Raw genomic sequence first — 20,304 nt, forward strand, 5'->3', positions numbered from 1 at the left:
GATTGACCTACAGCAAAGGGTCTCAGGCAGGAACCGAACCCGCGGTCGCTTCTGGGAGGACTGAGCCTCTGCATATGGGCGCACGCTCTACCAGGTGTGCTACCCAGGCGCCCCTGGATGGCTTTTTCTAAAGGAATGCAGACCATAAAAGGTATCAAGCAGCCCATGCTGACCAATCAAACGCCTTGCTGTCTCCTCAGGGACTCCGTGTGCACTGTAGCTCAAATATGAGGATTTATTTTATTTTACTTTATTTATTTTCGAGGACGCACAACATCCCACAACCCAAAAAAACTTTGGAGATAGTCCAAGAAAAAATTATAGCATTTATTATAAGGGTAAAGACAGAACCTCCGACTTTTTGAAGACGTGGCAATGTCAAATATGAATATTTACATTAATGTTAGGGATTATGAAAACAGTGTTATCTGAGTGCATTTATTGTGTTGTTTTGTTTATTTTGCATGTCTTGTCTGTTTTGTCCTTTTGTGAAGGACTTAAAATAGGAGGAATGAGATTTACGTATGGCATTTCTTCACGTTGTTTTTTTGCAAAATACAAAAGGTTTCATATGTTTTTAAACCTAAAAAGCAGTAGAATGATGAAGAAGAGCTCATCTGTGACGCTAAATGAGTTCTTCTTCTTTAAAAGTCGTTGCAAGTTGCAGCCTTGTTTCTCTCCAGCAATCCATAATGAGCCCAAGAGATCCAGTACATCTTTAAACTCTGAGATGTTTCATTCATTCATTGAAGTCAGGGTTCACCTTTTCTATACGCTGGGGGGGGGGTCACAATTACATTTTATTGCGCTACAATTTGTGGCACAGCAATACGAGCGAGTTTGTACAACTACACTTTAATGGGTGCATGACTTGTTTTATGAAACGAGAGGAAGAAGATGTCAGAGGGGGGGATTGGAGGGGGGGTCATAAAGAGGCAGTGGAGGAAATCTTTGCTGTGCTCAGTAACCCGTTCCTCTAATTGCCCTTTTAACATAGCGAGGGGATTTATTGAAAGAATATGGAATATGTCAAGTGAGTGAAAATGTGCAAGAGAGAACATTCCACTTTTAATAGGACTTTTCATATTCTAATACCTCAGTGGAAGAATGGCTTTGCCAGTTTCATAATTACATTGTTTCAGCTCATTAAATGTATGATTATTCCATGAAGAGAGATTAGAGGAGGGAATACGACTGAAAGAACCTGACAAAGCTTTTGTCTATCAACGGGTGGCCGAGCATGCGGCTGCACTGCTCCCTCCGGAAGACATTTCCAATATGGTGGATGTGGAATATAGTTCTTCAACAACTCTGGCTGATTTTTTTTATCCTCTTTTTATTTAAAGGCCCATCTAGGATGTTGCAGAGTGGGCAAGTTTCAGCAATGCTGAAAGAAATATTTCAGTCTAATGCTGACGTACACGGTTAAAATGCATGTTGCTCATTAGACATTTTTTCCTTCTGTAAGCCTCACCTGCACATTTATGTTTTTGTTGCCTTGATTTCATTGTGTAAATAAAAAAATATCCCTTGTCCCATAATTTATATTATTGTCACTGGGTGAAGTACTAGACCATGGTCTGGAATTTCAAACTGTCACAGAAGGACCACAGAGAGGTACCTACTGAGAACAGCTATAATTCCCAATATTTTCCAAAGTAAACACCTGCAGCAGCTGCTTGTGGTCTCAGTGTGGACCCTAAAACCCAGCTGGTGGTCCTGGATCAGACTGAGACTGTTGGTAAGTTCATCAAAGCCACAGCACTCTCAACCAGCTGGATACCAGCTCAGTTTAAGAAGTCATTTCCCTCACTTTTATCACCCTGAAATCAGATGGAGGTTGACAGTGAAAGCGCGGCGGTGGCCTCGCTTCACACGGAGCGAAATAAAACAGATTGAAAACACAACTTCTAAAAAACACATTGGCAAAAGACTAGATGCTGAGGGTAAGATAAGGGCTCCGTAATGTGATGTAGCTTCTTTCCATCTGATAACATTGGACATGTTAAACCCAAATGTCGGGAGAGATTTGTCACAGATCTATTGCTGGATTGACCCCGCGCTCCTCGAATCAATTCTGGCCTTGTAGGATCTATTAGTATGCATTACACACACACAGACAGACACACACGCACGTACATGCACTCGCACACACACACACACACACACACACACACACACACACAGACGCTGTTCAACTTCATTCCCCACTGAATCCTCAGTCATATCAAGCCTCTGTTTCAAGCGTAATTAAGACAGATTATGAGTGCAAAGATCTGGGTTTCTGGGTCACAGTCTCTCACTTGTAAACTCTCACACACACACACACACAACACACACAACATACACACGCAAACACACACACACACACACCCACCACACAACCATACACACGCATGCCTTTCACATTATGAAGAACCTTTTAATCTCTGAAGGCTAAATTATATTTGCATGATATTATTAATCCTGTCCAGCACAGCTGTAAAACATCTGACACATCTCTCACACACACACACACACACACACACACACACACACACCACACACACACACACACACACACACACAACACTAAGCATGCACAAATCATCAGGGGGCTACGCTGAAAATGGCAGCTCCAACCTTTCTCTCGGCTTAGCTCTGTGGCACTTTACAGTAATTGCTCACACGACTCATGACAGAAGCCACAAGGTATCGCTAAAGAACGTCCGTCTCCCCACCTCTAGCTGCTGGTAATTAATCTCTTCCCCGTTCTGAGGTTGTGTGTGTGTGTGTGTGTGTGTGTGTGTGTGTGTGTGTGTGTGTGTGTGTGTGTGTTACCAAGTATTTCATTAGGCTCTGTGTTGATCCCCTTATTCTCTGGTGTGTTTGCCTGCACGTCTCAGTGGTTGTTATTGAATTCCAAAGAGGCTCTTTCTCGGGCAGCTCAACTTTCTTTAAGGACACCAGGTGCTCCAGACAACCCTGCATGAGATAGTCTTCTTTATTGGGGAAGAAGGGACCCTGACTGGGATGGGGAGCCATAAACCAGTGGATTAGATGAAGAACATGCAGCTGTAGAGGCAATGAGCACCCTCTGGGTACATTAGTGTATCAGAGAATCGTACACCTGAAGCACTTCGAGCCTTTCTCGGTGATGGTCAGTGATGGTCCTGAAGGTGCGTTCAAGGGGAATTGTAGATTCAGCATGTTTTCCTCTAAACAGTAGTTGATATGGGTGATAGTGGAGCTGCCTTCCCCCTTGTTAGCAAAATGATCAAAATGCATGCGGGGGCAGAGGGGTTGTTTAGTCTATTTTTGTTATAGTCTGCCTAACTCATTGATCCTTTATCTGCGTTCGTGCAAGTTAGAATCTATGGCCCCGACCATGGCTCTGAGACCTCAGCAGCCTAACTGTGCTCGGCATTAATAAATCAATGGTCCTAAAATAACAGATTTGTTACTATAACTTTTTCTCTGATTACCGCCCTTCCATCAGTTTTGTCTTGGATGATATAATAATAATAATACATTTTATTTATAATGCACTTTTCATCACTAAATCTCAAATTGCTACAGGTGAAAAAAAAAGCTGTTCTTAGAAGAGAGGATAAAAAACATCTAAAAGGGACCAAAAGCTTTGCTAAAAAGAAATGTTTTAAGGCCTTTTTTAATACACTCAGTGGATGGAGGTGCCCTCAAGCTGTCGGGGGGCACTCCACAGACGGGGGGCAGCAGCCTAATGCCCCATCTCACATGGTCCTGGGTCTGGTTCTGGGACTGTGGAGGAGGTCTGAGTGAGTGGAGCGAAGGGAGCTTCTTTTGTGTTTTAATATGTTTTTTTTTTTGTTTTCCATGTCACATGTCTGTTCCTTGAAAAATAGCAAGACCCCACCCCCGTGTTTTCAACACTAGTGCAATAAACACGCAATGCAATATGCATCTGTTACGGTGTGTGTGTGTTTGTGTGTGTGTTTTTGTGTGTGTGTGTGTGTAATGTGTGTGGGTGTGTGTGTGTGTTGCGTGTGTTGTGTGTTTGTGTGCGGTGTGTGTGTTTGTGGTTTGTGGTTTGTGTAAGTAGACCAACCAGCGTCTAGGGTCCTATAATAATTATCATGTGAATAGGCCCAGCCCAGACAGAGCTCTTCGTTTATTTTTCCCTACGAGCGGGTTGCGGGTTTTGTTCCCACTATAATAACAACACACCCCACACACACACACACACCACACACACCCACCACACACACACACCACACACACCACACACACATACACACCCCACACCCACACCACAGTTCAGAGAAAGTTTGCAATTTGCCCTCGACCGAGTGCAGCAGAGTATTAGCTGGTGGTTATGCGTGGTCTGGTCCTGTAATGCTGGGGGTGTTCTTCCATCCAAAGCATCTCCTTCCTCTCTCATCTCTGTTCCTGGCCGCTGTTTGCTTTCCACTCCTTCTCATAAAAATACTATCTTACTCTTCATGGTCTTGTATTACATCCCACGCTTCCTAATCAAAGGAGAAAATAGGTCTCGCCCTTCATGGTATAAAAAACAGTTGGTGTGGTGGTGGGGGGGGGGGGTGGGGGAACAAACTCAGTCCCCTCCAGTATAGTATAGACTAACGTCCGCTTGCTTGCTGGGAGAAGGCAGTCCATCCTTCTGTCATCTATGGTTTATTTCGTTTATTTGCACTAATAAGATATAAATACTGCAATAGAAAAATGCATTGTTGCAGGAGAGTCCTCCCCTAATACAATACAAAGTTCACTTGAAGGAATTAACGCAACAACAAAACACTGCAACAACAGGGAAACATTAACGCACACAACCAATATATACAGTATATATACTGTATGTATACCGTATATATACCGTATATTACCGTAATAACCAAAAAATAAAGCTACAAGAGTCACTTTTCAGAAGTATTTGAACAAATGCCGATGTTTTTCTTCAACCAGTCTCCAGAACATCTTTCTAATGATACGGCTTGCTCTTTGTTTGTTTTTATTTATTAAAAAGTCTTCACCACCATTTAAATAGGAACAGCTGTTGTTACCAAACCACTTTATTGTCCAAATATGTTTGAATTTGTCCTCCCCGGATTCCCGACCACCATCATGATAGTCTCCAAGATTTGCAAATAGAATGCACTACGGAGAAGAACCTGTCTGCAGACTCTTCACCCCATCCAACGAGGCTTGTTTACAATAAAGGGTTTAAGAATGAAAGCTTAAAGTGATACAGCATCTAGTCTCCTGTCCTCGACGTTCCCTTCCAGGAATCGTTCCGTTGCCGCCGGATGTCTCTCCTTTTGTTCCGGCCAGATGTCCGTTTCCTTTTTCTTCTTTGTGTTGGAGTGATTCATGAGACTATGGGTACTGGTCCTGGATCTCCCCCTCCTCAGTTTGCTGGTGCGGACCCTCCACCAACCCGGCCCTGCTGCGCTGTGGTCTGGCAAGGTTAGACTAAGAACAATCGAAGACCTTTGTAATAAGACTCCATTGTCTCCCAAAATTAACATAATCCATGCTCGATCACATTTATTAAAATTCTCTGATTACAGACCTGTCCATTTCTCATCAACTCATTTTTACTGTTCAAATGGCTGCATTACACACTAGTTGTCATTCATTTAACTGGTATACATATTCACTTATTCAGTAAGTAAGTAAGTAAATGTATTTGTATAACCAAACAAAAAAAACTTTTCTCAGATGAAATCACAAAGTGCTTCACAACAAAAGGAAGCTTAAACTCTCCATAAATCCAATGCATCACAAAAAACAAAAAGAATAAACCGTACCACATAAGATCGGCCTATGAGGACCAGGTTTCTCGACCCTGGTCCCCCATACCAGCCTAACCACCCTCCAACCTAGTTAAAGCTCTTAAAAAAGCCGAGATTTCAACTGATTTTTAAAGTTCTCCACCAGTCTGCAGCGCATGGAAGGAAGGCAAAGCGTTCCTCAACCTCGTGCAAAACCTGAAACTGAACGTCCCCCCCTGTTTTTAAAATGTGTAGGGTGGCGACTAATAGTCTCTGGCCTGTTGGTCTCAGACTACGTGAGGATGTACGCATCTGTATCAGTCATAGAGTATGGGGGGTGCCTGCCTTGTAGGGCTCTACAAGTTAGGCCCCACATTTTTGAAGTGCATCTAAAGCAAGGTAAAAATAAAAAATAAGATTTTTCCTATATAACTATCAACTCTTGTTCTACGTTTTTGTAGCGCTAACCTACCGATATGTTCAGGCATTTAGGCATCAGAGATGGCCGCCGAGGTCCAGGTGAGAGACCGTTTCAACAGGTTACATTTCCAGAGACTTCCCTCCACGTGGTGAACATCTTTTCCAATGTTTTATGTTAACAGAATCCATTAAGACCCTGACCCAGTAACGTGCTATTTTCTTCTCTTCTTTCTTCTTTGCTGTCATATTCTACCGAACACAAACCCTACTCTGTTGGACCGATCTCCCTCATGATTTGTATGTTGAGTTGAAGAATGATTTACCTGTTTCAGCCACAGGGAGAACTGGAATCGATTAAATCATGTCCTAATACTTGTCCTGTGCTAAAGTGAGTTCCTGCTTGCTTTGCTGTATGACCCGACTCGATGTCACCAGAGGACCGTCGCTGTTATGTATGTTTTTACTCCACCTCGCCTTTCATCAATCACCCGTGGATATCGCACGTGTTGCCCCCCACGCCCTGAATTTAATATTGATAAGTTATCGTACCACCTTGATCCTGACTTCTTAGGTATGCATTAAATACACCACAGAAGCAGAAATAAAAAGTGGAGAGGTCAGAGGTCAGGTGGACTAATGCAGGAACGTGATTGAATGAGGGTCAGAGCCGCGGAAATAGGAGTTGAATTGATCGTCTTGAGTTGACCTCGATATATTTATTATTTATTAGGCTGTAAAGACTGTCTGTAGCTTTATCCAGTCCATTGCAAAATGAGGATTTATCAACAACCAAAAATACATGTTTTTGGGCATTCAGACTGGAAGGAGAATAATATACAGTTAGCGCAGCTTACCCCGTGTGTTTGTCTTCCCGTTCACCATGAACTTGTCCTTCCAGGTCAAATTGAACATGAACGTTTTTTTTCGTTGTGCTTTTTCCCGCATGTTTTTGTCACTTTTTCGATTTATTTGTCCTTTTTTTTCCATGCTTTTTGCACTTGTTTTAAAAACCTGAGCTTGGTTTAATGATCGCTTTAATCACTTATTCTTGGAATTCATGGTCAACAACCTCCTTCATATCAAATTCTACTACGTTTTTTTATTTAAAAAGGCAGAAGGCATGAATTATTTTGACTACTAGTTAAGATCAGAGGATTTTTGAGAGTATCACACGATGTTCATATGTCCCACAAGTTTTAGTCCGATACGTTTTTGAAACCATTCATAAATAAAAGCTTCAAATGCTATAAAATGAAATAAAAACACCTAAATAATCCCATTAAAAGTATCCTTACTGAGCACCTATGGAATCATCCATGTTATTTTTGGAAATTGGTTGAAAGGAATCCATATTTTTGATATAAACTTTGAAACGGGTCAATTTTGACCCAGGACAACCAGGTTAACTATAGTATAGTCTTCAGGCAAATCCCCATTTCACATTTTTTACAAAGACAAAAAATGTCCAAGTTCATATTTTCTACCCTGAAATTCAACGTCTTTACCTTATTTTCTGTAATACACAGTATTCCGAATCAATTCTGAATATATCTGGATATGACCATTTCTGTTGTTTCCATAGTGGATTTTTAACATGAATTATAACCTTATGACTAACACACCCCACTTCCAGGTTTAAAATAGTGTTCTAGAAGACCCTGGATGCATTCCCTGAACAGAGATGTTGCCTTCGTCTGTGGAAATTGAGAAAGACAATATTGTTAATAGTTATGAGTGAAATTTTATTTCAGATTGTCTTTAAAACCCCCAAATAGTCCGAGGGCACGAGAGGGTCAGAAGTGAAGACAACAATTCCATGTGACTCTACCCATCTTACTTTATTCATATAATATTTCATATCAGTACTGTAAGGTGACAGAAACTAGCTCATACATTGAATCTACTTCAAAAGGCAACAATATTGCATTTTGAATGAATTGAACTCACGAATATAGTAACAGGCTTTCACACTGAAACCAGCTGTGTGGATGGTTACCTTCTCAGTATAATTATTTATTATATATTATTTATTAATTTAATGAATTTATTATAGATTTTATTATTATTGTTGTCCTTTTAACCTACCGATACTTAGTGCATTCAAGATTTTGAACCAGGCATCATACCAAACTACAATGTTTTCCAGATTATTTCAGGTGTGACTAAAATAGTTTTCAAATTAAGCGCGTCTACTATCAAAACTCAGAAAAATGGGGGAAAACAAACCTGCCTCGGACCACAGTAAGACTAACAAAAAGAGAAATAAAAACACTTTTTTTGTATCAAATTTTTTTTTTTTTATATTCAAAACAATATCAGAAAACAATATTATTCAATATTAATATTCATGACAAACAACACACTGGGACATAGGAACGCGTCCCACGCCCGGGTAAAGAGCATCGTTTACATGTGCCAAACGTTCAGTATAATACTGAGTACATGTTCATTCCCGAGGACAGCCGTCCATAACGGGGGGCAGATAAATATGGTGATCTTTGACTTTTAGCTGAAATTTACTGACAGTAGATATATCCGCTACTCAAAGAACCGACTGGATCTCTCCAGACGCCCCTTGAGGGATCAGGAGTCTGGCAGATATAAGGGGGAAATGGGGGACTGAGGGCCCAAAGTAGGTTTCGGACCGTGAACGGTCTCAAAGGATCTATCTCTGGTCCTGAGGCAGAGAAGCAGTGATACCTGCCAGAGGTAGAAATGGGGTGTGGGTTGTGTGTGTGTGTGTGTGTGGGTGTGTGTGGGGGTGGGTGTGGGGGGGGTGGGGGGGGTGGGTGGGGGGGGGTGGGGTGTGGGGGGGGGGGGGGGTGGGTGGGGGGGGGGGTGGGGGGGGGGGGGGGGGGGTGGGGGGGGGGGGGGGGGGGGGGGGGGGGGGGGGGGTGGGGGGGGGGGGGGGGGGTGGGGGGGGGGGGGGGTGGGGGGGGGGGGGGGGGGGGGGGGGGTGTTAGAGTCTGTCCTGTCCTGTCCTGAGTAAAGTTTTAAAGGGCCTCTGCCAACACTGATGTTTTTACCTGACTCCAGCTTCAGATTAAGCATCTGTTCTTCTTGTTGGAAAAGCATCTAATACGTCCATGCGATGTTTGAGTCCATCATGGGAACCAACTAGGTTAACCTGAACTGACCTCAGAACTGGCTTAAGAACTGAACCGCACTGACAAAGACAATGAACCCAAAAACAAAGATGTGTGTACCCATGCTCATCTGGGAAGCTGGTGTATAAACCCAAGCATAGAGAACTGATTACGGGGGCACACCATAGCTCCTGGGTTCAGTTACTCTTTGGAGCTTTATGAAGAGCTACTATGCACCATTCTGTTTAAAACCTAAATACGTCACTGTGTGTGTGGGTGTGTGTGGTTGTGTGTGTGTGTGGTGTGTGTGGAGTGGCGTGTGTGTGTGTGGTTTGTGTGTGTGATGTGTGTGAGACAGACAAATTTGCTTGCAGTGGTCAATGACACAGCCATTTAAACAATCTTATTTATCACTTTAGCATTTTGCCCTATGGTTATCAACCAGAAACTAAGATGGAAATATCACTAATTTTGCTTATTGTTTATGTACCTTTCAGTGTGTGTTTGATTTCAGAGCGGCTCCTTTGAGCAAAGCTGTTGTGTTTTCTCCACCTGCGCTCGTAGGGTCTATGATTAGCGTTAGGGGGGTCATGTATTTGCGATGACTACAAGCTCACATGTAGGGTGCAGCATGTCGAAAGATTTTTGGACTTAGGATTGTTTAAATCCAGGTTTACAGCAAGTAACCTGAGGGATCTTGGACATAAAGTGAGGTTATAATGGAACCTGTGGTGTGGGCTGTGCTTTATGTTTCTTCTCTTACGTATGCAATCTTTGATACCAAGGGTTTTTTACCTTCAGAGAACCATTAGTCCAGGATGAATGCAAGGTGAGTATCAGGGCAGTGCTAATGTATCTTCAGACAATTAACACCGTGATGGGGTTTTCATAAGAAAGCGGGGACTGTTACACTATGAACCCCCGTCCGACTGAACTGATTACGCTGCCCCTGATTATAGGGCGTCCCTCCACCGAAAATACTTTTTTACACCAAGAGTTCTCACTTTAAGCGTGATTTAAAGCAGTTTTTTGCATATGGCACTCTCACGTAATTTAGAGGATTTGTGTTGAATCCGTTTGGAACGTCCGCTCCATTTCACCATTCATCGCTCTTAAGCCGAGATGAAGTAGACATTAAACATGCAGGATAATATTGTGGTCTTTCTTTTTGCAATATGCTTCTTAATATGACCTCTGGCAACATAGTTAACATGGAAGTCCATTTCAAGTACAGAAAACCTTAAAAGCAGAGAGAAAATATCTAATTATTCACAGAAACGCATTGAAGATGTCATAAAAATAAAAATACTCTTAGCACTCCGTGCATAAGTCCGCAGGTTTTATGGTTTTAACTAGCGTACATAGAAGTGACGATGCAACATTAAGGCGTGTCTGCTCCATCTTACATGCAACATGGTTGAACCTTTCAACGTTTTTAACCTCTGAGGTCGAAAGACATGTTCGACAATGCTCCTACTCAAAAGCGGTAATTACACATTCATTTCCGAATGTATTGGCTATTTTAGTCCCAAATATAACCTAAGACTTTGGTAAACTCAAGCATGGAACAATTCCGACAGCACATCATAAGTTAAGGTTTGTATTTAAAATAGATCTGCAGGACATTCAGAAAGCCACGTGTTTTAAGCTTTAGAGCCAATATCTCGTCATAAACGTTGGGGTCCCCCTCTAATAAAGTGTGGGGCGTCACTAACGAGAGCTGAGTTGGTTTTGTAAATTTTGATATGAAACACCTGCAGATCCAGTTTACAACTGCAAATACCTACAAAGTTATATTACTATTTATTTATTTATTTAAATTTTATCTTATATTTAAGAAGGATGTGCAAAAATGCCCTCCAGACCGTAGAGGGTTAATGAGACCAAAATTATTCCGGTAATTTCGTCAGGTTGTATAGTAAAACCTTCCGCATTTTAGAAATCCAAACCAGTCCAAGGTTGTTAGTGAAGACGTATTTCACCTGCTAATCACCAGCGTCTCCTAGACATAACGAAATAATTACCCGCTGTACATTTAGGTCCTTACTTATTACATAATACATCCATTTATATTTGTAGTCTCCACACCCACGGAAGGGACCTCGTAAACCACTCACTGCTCATCCATTGGCCTAAACAGGGACGCTCCCATTGCCCTCATGTCAGCTAGACTGCCCTGATTGCAGCCCAGAGAAGAACACGATGACGCGTTTCCAACACAGTCAATAAATCCACAATGATCAGCAGCACAAACAAGCAACTAGAAAGAGCATAAGAGCTTCAGTTTGGATCTGGTGGTGTGATAATGAGTCTCGTAGGCTGGTTTGAAACCTCGTGACTTTTTCCCCCCCAAATAATCAGATCTGTGTCTTTCGCCTTTTCTACTTCAACGTTCTAATTCTCACTTTCACTCCGAGTCATACCATCACAGCACTCCTCTCAGCCAGGATCAAGGTCTACTATACTTTTCTGTTAGGCGTGAATTTGATGAAGACTCACACGAAAACTATAAGTCAGCTCATTGATCGATAAACACAGCGGGGTGGGAAAAACAAACGTTTCTCATTGGCTGTTTTACTTTGGGCCTTGTGTTTCATACCTCTATACCATTTGTATAACTTTAAAATGTTTATAAAAAATATTTTCTGACATAGAAAAAATGATAGATATTAGGTTCAAATCCGTCAGACCTGCAATCTCTCTCCCACTTCACCCGGTTCCTGTCCTTACTCCTCTTTGATATCTTACATGCATAAAATACCACAAATCATGTTTTACATCAATAATATGATATTGATCCTACACATCCGGCTGCAGGTCAGTTTACCATTGGTGCTTCTAGTTAGCTAGCCAGCTGTCTGGATTTACCCTGCAGAGACCTGAGGACCCAGGTAACCATAGTCCTCAGATGGACAGATAGCCTAGCTAGCTGTCGGATTACCCTGCAGAACTGAGGACCAGTAACCATAGTCCTCAGATTGGACATATAGTCTACCTAGCTGTCGGATTTACCCCTCAAGACTGAGGCCAGGTACCATATCCTCAGATTGGACAGAATAGTCTAGCTAGCTGTCTGATTTACCCGGCAGAGACCTGAAGGCCAGTAACCATAGTCCTCAGTTGGACAGATAGTCTACTATCTGTCTGGATTTACCTGCAGAGACCTGAGACCGGTCACCATAGTCCTCAGATTGGGGACAGATGTCAGCTAGCTGCTGATTTACCCCTGCAGAGATCTGAGGACTAGGTAACCATAGTCCCAGAAATCAGCCGCAGGTTAGACTCCACCATAAAGAAAAGCTGAAGGTAATTGACATCCGAGTGAAAAAAGCGTGGTCCGGCGGATGCCACAATGACCTCATACAACCGTATTGTGTTGCATTTTAAAAAGCTCTGTGTTACTAAATTCCAGTTTTGGTCTTCTGTGTCTCCAGACATGAGCAAGTTTCGGTTTTTTCCCCCCCACACGTCATCCCCACCGTGCCGTTCTCAGTCTGGAACGCGGACTCGGTTCTCCCAACAAACGAAAAGGGTGTCGCTGGTGATTATCATCCATTACGATACACTGCGCTTTAATGACTGTGTGACCTGAGACACTGATGATTTACAGCAAAATTAGGGAGACGGCCTCATTTCCCGTCCCAGGAGACAGACATCAACCAACCATAATCAGACCAGATTAGAAATGTCAATTACTGTTTTACTAACCAGACAGCTGTAAGTAAGAAGTAATTCCCATGGCTCTGCCTGAACCCGACGAAAGTTACCCTCTGTTGTCCTCGGTCAAATCTGACCCTTTAAAAAGTACTTTATCTGAATATAGTTTCTTGGTAAACCAAATTACCACAAAAAATGGATTTGGATTCCTTCCAACCTCTTTATAAATACAAACCACTGATCCTTTCATTCCTTGACTTAACGCTATCAAATAATTCATAATTTTCTGCTGCTTTTTTTTAAAACTCAATATTAGGTTATTCTATATAAATGAGGGTTATTGACCTGGTTTCAATAAGTGGAAACTATGGTAATAAAGTTAGTGAAACAAACAAAAAGTCTGAAAAAAGGGACCAAATGTCACTTTTGGCAGTTTTTGCCCGGGAGGACAGCACAAGATCTGTTCAAGCGAAAAAATGTTTTAAAATGAGTCTTTATTGCTAAATACGTAGCATCATGCGAAGACGCCTTAATGCCCTAAACATAAAAGCCAACCCGAGTATTATAGAGTATGGCATTTCCATCTAAAATACGTTTTGGCTGATTAGCTCACATAATCACACATCTTGACCTTATACATTCCAGATATAAAGACATTTAGAATAAATCTAACCCATTTTTAAATGTGTAATGCTATGTGGGCCCTGGTCGCTGGATTGGTACTTTTCCACAGCAGTGGCCTAAATAACCTCTGAACGACATGCTGACCTATCTCTGCAGAGTGGGACGATTCGGCGGCAAACAGAAATAACATTTTTTCTTTAGCAAACATTTTTGCAGAGGCTTTTCATAACTTTGCAAACACTGATTGCACATCAAGGTCACCAGCTGTGGGAGTGTTTTCCCTACCAGCCCGGTCTGCATGGTTTTTTATGGCAGCCGGTGGCTAAGTGGGTGCGGTCTCGAACCCAGTATTGATCATTCTTGAATGAGGCAGTCAGGTTCCACGCACGGTCCTGAATACCGTCCGTACAAATGAATTGCCGAGCATTTGCAACGACCACTGAGCGAGAGAGAAAATTGCTTTGCCTTTTAAGGACGATTTCAGATGCAGAAGATAGCAAAGCAACAAAGTTCGACAGACTTTTAAATACAAACAAGAGTTCTGATACAGAAGTCGATATAACGGAGGCTCGTGAGTTACCACGCCGCTCGGCGGATTAAATTAGTGGCGATGTGTGGCGTTAGGTACTGCTAAGATGGTGTTTTTTTAATTTAACTTACCCCAAGCCATGGAAAGGAGAGCGAAATGGAGGTCTTGTTACGTATATACCATTTGACAAACTCCTAAGCTCTTTAATAAAAGAGAGAGAGAAAGGAGGGAAGGCAAAGAGGAAGGGGCTATATCGGGTTAATAGACGAGGTAGAGAGTGAAAGAAAAGAAGAGATGGGAAAGCAACATAAAAGAAAAAGCAACGAGGGAAGGAAAGGGAAAGGCCAGAGAGAAACTAGAGGAAGGAATTAAGGAGAAGGAGAGTAGAGGAGTGCATTGTAGAGGCTATAATGCAAATAAAAGGCTTAACTAACGGAGAGATAGCTTTACGAGAGCCTTGCCTTCGGTCGTAATCATTACCGCTGTCAAAACACAGAGCCACCTCTTTGCTTAGACGCTCACGTCGTTACTAAGAGAGAGGATGGGAAACACCCTCGGTGGGTCGGTACAACTGACAGTTGTGTTAGACAAATTTAGACCCGCGGTGTCTTAGGCGGAAGTAATGTTTCGTTCCCCCGTTTTTAATCGAGACTGCATGTTGGGAGAGTTACCCTTCATGAAAAAGTCGTAGGACCACTAAAATTCAAATTTACATTTAAGTAAATCTGTGTCCTTGTTCTCCATTACGTCTATTTTTCATGTATGTTTTTTTCTTCTTTTTTCATTTATCTATTCTTTAGGTTCTAACTGGGGGATTAGTTTTTTAATTGGGGTGTTAAAATTGGACTTTGTCCAACACAAGACGGATCACAGCGAGTATAAACCTACTACTCCCCTGTGTGCGTTGGTTGTTAAACACTTTACCCTTGAAGGTGTCTACATAAGAGTGACATGACACTGTCATGAACATGTTAAACATATTATAACAATAAGTCCAAAGGTTATGACCTTACGCTTCTTTTAGTAGTGTCATCGTTTGTCATGACAAGTAATGGAACGGGAGTTTGGTTGGGTACCCTGCTGGAGCTGCTGCCCCTACGACCCAAACCGGATAAAACGGATGAAGATGGATGGATTAAGGTAGGGTTAGTTAGGGTTAGGGGGTTCGGTTAGGGTTAGGGTTGGGTTAGGGGTTAGGTTATGGTTAGGGGTTAGGGTTAGGGTAGGGGGTAGGGTTAGGGTTAGGGGGGTGTTTAGGGTTATGGTTTGAGGGTTAGGGGTTAGGTTATGGGTTTCGGGTTAGGGGGTTCAAGGTTATGGGGTTATGTTGAGTTAGGGTTTAGGGTTGGTTAGGGTTATGGGGTTAGGGTTAGGGGTTTAGTGGGTTAGGGTAGAGGGTTGGGTTAGGGTTTGGGGGGTTTAGGTTAGGGTTAGGGGTAGTGGGTTTAGGTTAGGTTAGGGGGTTTCGGGTTATGGGGTTTAGGGTTAGGGGTTAGGGGGTTGGGTAGGTTAGGGTTTAGGGGGTTAGGGTTTAAGGGTTAGGGGTTAGTGTTAGGTTGGGTTATGGGGTTGGGGTAGGGGTTAGGGGTTGGGTTGTTAGGGTTTAGGGGGTTAAGGGTTAAGTGTTAGTGGTTAGGGTTAGGTTATGGTTATGGTGTTGGGTTAGGGTCGGGGGTTAGGGTGAGAGGGTTATGTGTTAGGTTTGGGTTTTGGGGGGGTTGGGTTAGGTTAGGGGGGTTAGGGTTGTGTTGGTTAGGTTAGGTTTGGGGGGGGTTGGGTTAGGGTTGGGTTCATGACGGAGTCATGGCAGGGGTCATGTGTGCTGCCATCACCTCTTATGTAGAAACCCTCAAGTAGTGAACTTCAAGTGTTACCAAACGCAAGTTCTCCAATAGGGACGGGTCAGACTCCAACATCGACCTTTACTAAAACAAACAAACATCCATTTATCTGACTTCTTGTTTCGTTGCATCCTTGCAAAATTCAAACCAAAAACATTGTGTTTTTTCATCTGACTTCTGCACCATCACAGCTACATGTTTCACACTTGAATGTAAACTAGCAGCCAGGATAGGTTTGACTGTGAGGCTGATATCAACTGAAATTAAAAACTTTAACGCTGGATTACATAAATCATCGCTCCTTCTGATTTCCTCGCGTGGAGTCCCCGCCCTTTGAATGGCGATACCCCTTACAATGTAACCACCACTTGCAATAGAAAGTGTATTACGGCATATAATACATTGAATGGCGGTGGATTGGTTTTTGTAAGATTATTTTTAGGCATTTTAAGGCCTTTATTTGATAGGACAAGCTTGGACTTGTCGGAAGAGAGGGGGGGGGGGGGGAGATTGACCTACAGCAAAGGTCTCAGGCAGGACCGAACCCGCGGTCCGCTTCTGGGAGGCTGAGCCTCTGCATATGGCGCACGCCTACCTGTTGTGCTACCCAGGCGCCCCTGATGCTTTTCTAAAGGAATGCGACCATAAAAGGTATCAGCCGCCCCTGCTGAACCACTCAAACGCCGTGCTGTCTCCTCAGGGACTCCGTGTTCACTGTAGCTCAAATATGAGGCTTTATTTTATTTACTTTATTTTTTTCGAGGACGCACACATCCCACAACCCAAAAAACTTTGGAGGATATCCCAGAAAACTATAGCATTTATTATAAGGTAAAGACCGAACCTCCGACTTTGAAGCGTGGCAATGTCAATTGAATATTTACATTAATGTTAGGGATTATGAAACAGTGTTATCTGATTGCATTTATTGTGTTGTTTTGTTTATTTTGCATGTCTTGTCTGTTTTGGTTCCTTTTGTGAGGACTTAAAAAGAGAATGAGATTTCGTATGGCATTTCTTCAACGTTGTTTTTTTGCAAAATCAAAAGTTTCAATATGTTTTTAAACCTAAAAAGCAGTATAATGATGAAGAATAGCTCATCTGTGCGCTAAATGAGTTCGCCTTCTTTAACAGTCGTTGCAGTTGCAAGCCTTGTTTCCCTCCAGCAATCCTATGAGCCCAGAGATCCAGTCCATCTTTAAACTCTGAATGTTTCATTCATTTCATTGAAGTCAGGGTTTCCACCTTTTCTATAACTCTGGGGGTGGGGGGGTCACATACATTTTATTGCGCTACAATTTGTGGCACAGCACTACGACGAGTTTGGTACAACTACACTTTAATGGGTGCTGACTTGTGTTTATGAACGAGAGAAGAAGTTCAGAGGGGGATGGGGATGGGGGGGGTCATCAAGAGGCAGGGGGGAAATCTTGCTGTGCTCAGTAACCCTTCCTCTAATTGCCCTTTTAACATAGCGAGGATTATTGAAAGAATATGGAATATGTCAGTGAGTGGACAATGTGCAAGAGAGAATCATTCCACTTTTCTAGACTTTTTCATATTCTAATACCTCATGGAAGAATGCTTTGGGGGGCCCTTTCATATTACTTGTTTCAGCTCATTAAATGTATTATTTATTCCATGAAGAGGATTAGAGGAGGGAATACGACTGAAAGAGAACCTGACAAGCTTTTGTCTATCAACGGGTGGCCGAGCATGCGGCTGCCCTGCTCCCCTCCGGAAGACTTTCCAATATGGTGGATGTGGAATCTTAGTTCTTTCACAACTCTGGCTGATTTTTTTTATCCTTCTTTTTTATTTAAAGAGGCCCATCTAGTAATTTGCGTGAGTGGGCCAGTTCAGCCATGCTGAAGAAATATTTCAGCTAATGCTGACGTCACGGTTAGAATGCATTTTGCTCTTAGACATTTTTTTCCTTCTGTAAGCCTCCCCACCTGCAACATGTCTGTTTTTGTGCCTTGATTTCATTGTGTAATAAAAAAAATTACCTTTGTCCATAATTTAGTATTGTCACTGGGTGAAGTCTAAGACCATGGTCCTGGATTTCAAACTGTCACAGAAGGACACAGAGAGGTACCTACTGAGAACAGCTTAAATCCCAATATTTTCCAAAGTAAACACCTGCGCAGCTGCTTGTGTCTCAGTGTGGACCCTAAAAACCCAGCCTGGTGGTCCTGATCAGACTGAGACTGTTGGTAAGTTCATCAAAGCCAAGCACTCTCAACCAGCTTGTACCAGCTCGTTAAGAAGTCATTGTCCCCACTTTTATCAACCCCCTGAAATCAGATGGAGGTTGACAGTGAAAGCGCGGCGGTGGCCTCCGCTTCACACGGAGCGAATAACAATTGAAAAACACAACTTCTAAAAACCCCTTGGCAAAAGACTAGATTGCTGAGGGAAGATATGGCTCCGTAATGTATGGTAGCTTCTTTCCATCTGCTAACATTGGACATGTTAAACCCAAATGTCGGGAGAGATTGTCACAGATCTATTGCTGATGACCCTCTCGCTTCCCTTCGAATCAATTCGGCCTTGTAGGCTCTTTAGTATGCATTACACACACACAACAGACACACACAGCACGTACATGCACTCGCACACCCACACACACACACACACCCCCCACACACCACACCACACACACACCACACCCACACCCACCACACACACACACAGACGCTGTTCAACTTTCATTCCCCACTTGAATTCCTCTGTATATCAAGCCTCTGTTTCAGCGGATTAGACAGATTATGAGTGCAAAGACTCTGGGTTTCTGGGGGTCCCACAAGCTCTCACTTGTAAACTCTCACACACACCCACACACAACACACCACAACATACCACGCAAACACACACACACACACACCCACCACACAACCATACACACCGCCTGCCGTTTCACATTATGAATAACCTTTTAATCTCTGAAGGCTAATTATATTTGCAGATATTATTAACCTGTCCAGCACAGCGTTAAAACATCTGACCATCTCTCACACACACACACACACACACACACACACACACACACCACACCCACACACACACACACACACACACACACTAAGCATGCCACAAATCATCAGGGGCTACGCTTAAAATGGCAGCTCCAACTTTCTCGTCGGCTTAGCTCTGTGCACTTTACAGTAATCTCACGACGACTCAATGACAGGCCCAAGGTATCGCTAAAGAACGTCCGTCCCCTACCTCTACTGCCTGGTATAATCTCTTCCCCGTTTCGTGAGGTTGTGTGTGTGTGTGTGTGGTGTGTGTGTGTGTGTGTGTGGGGGGTGTGTGTGTGTGTGTGTGGTGTGTTACCAATTATTTCATTAGGCTCTGTGTTGATCCCCTTATTCTCTGGTGTGTTTGCCTGCACGTCTCAGTGGTTGTTATTGAATTCCAAAGAGGGCTCTTTCTCGGTGCATCCTCAACTTTCTTAAGGACACCAGGTGCTTCCAGACAACCTGCATGAGATAGTCCTTCTTTATTGGGTAAGAAGGGACCCTGACTGGGATGGGGAGCCATAAACAGTGGGATTAGATAAGACAATGCCGCTGTAGAGGCAATGAGCACCCCTGGGTACATTAGTGTATCAGAGATCGTACACCTGAAGCACTCGAGCCTTTCTCGTGATGGTCATGATGTCCTGAAGGTGCGTTCAAGGGGAATTGTAGATTCAGCATGTGTTTCCCTCTAAAACAGTAGTTGAATTGGGTGATAGTGGAGCTGTCCTTCCCCCTTTTAGCAAAATGGATAAAATGCATGCCGGGGGCAGAGGGGTTGTTTTCTCTATTTTGTTATCGTGTGCCTAACTCATTGATCCTTTATCTGCGTTCGTGGCAAGTTAGAATCTCTGGCCCCGACCATGGCTTCTGGACCTCGCAGCCTAACGTGCTCGGCCTTAATACACAATGGTCCTAAATCACAGATTGTTACTATCCCTTTTTCTCTGATTACCGCCCTTCCATCAGTTTTTGTCCCTTGGATGATATAATAATAATAAGACATTTTATTTATAAAGGCCCTTTTCAATCACTACAATCTCAAATTGCTACAGGTGAAAAAAAAAAAAGCGTTCTTAGAAGAGAGGATAAAAACACACTCTAAAGGGACCAAAAGCTTGCTAAAAAGAAATGTTTTAAGGCTTTTTTATACACTCAGTGGATGTCGGTGCCCTCAAGCTGTCGGGGGGCACTCCACAGACGGGGGGCAGCAGCTACTGCCCCCATCTACAGGTCATGTGTCTGGTTCTGGGACTGTGAGGAGGTCCTGAGTGATGGAGCGAAGGGAGCGGTGTGGTGTTCCTGTGGTTTTGATAGTTCTTTGAGTGGGGGGGGGGGGGGGGGGGGAAACCTTGAACTCCTCCTGGTTGAGAT

At 43.0% G+C, this 20,304-nt stretch overlaps 1 protein-coding gene across 1 annotated transcript in view; it reads left to right on the top strand.

Moving 5' to 3' along the window:
- The window catches only part of LOC116706523 (exostosin-1), a 321,262-nt gene that overhangs the window by 284,725 nt on the left and 16,233 nt on the right, over positions 1 to 20,304 (top strand). The gene's annotated exons all lie outside the window — the stretch shown is intronic.

Source organism: Etheostoma spectabile, chromosome 18 (assembly GCF_008692095.1).
Source record: "Etheostoma spectabile isolate EspeVRDwgs_2016 chromosome 18, UIUC_Espe_1.0, whole genome shotgun sequence".
Taxonomy (NCBI): Eukaryota; Metazoa; Chordata; class Actinopteri; order Perciformes; family Percidae; genus Etheostoma; species Etheostoma spectabile.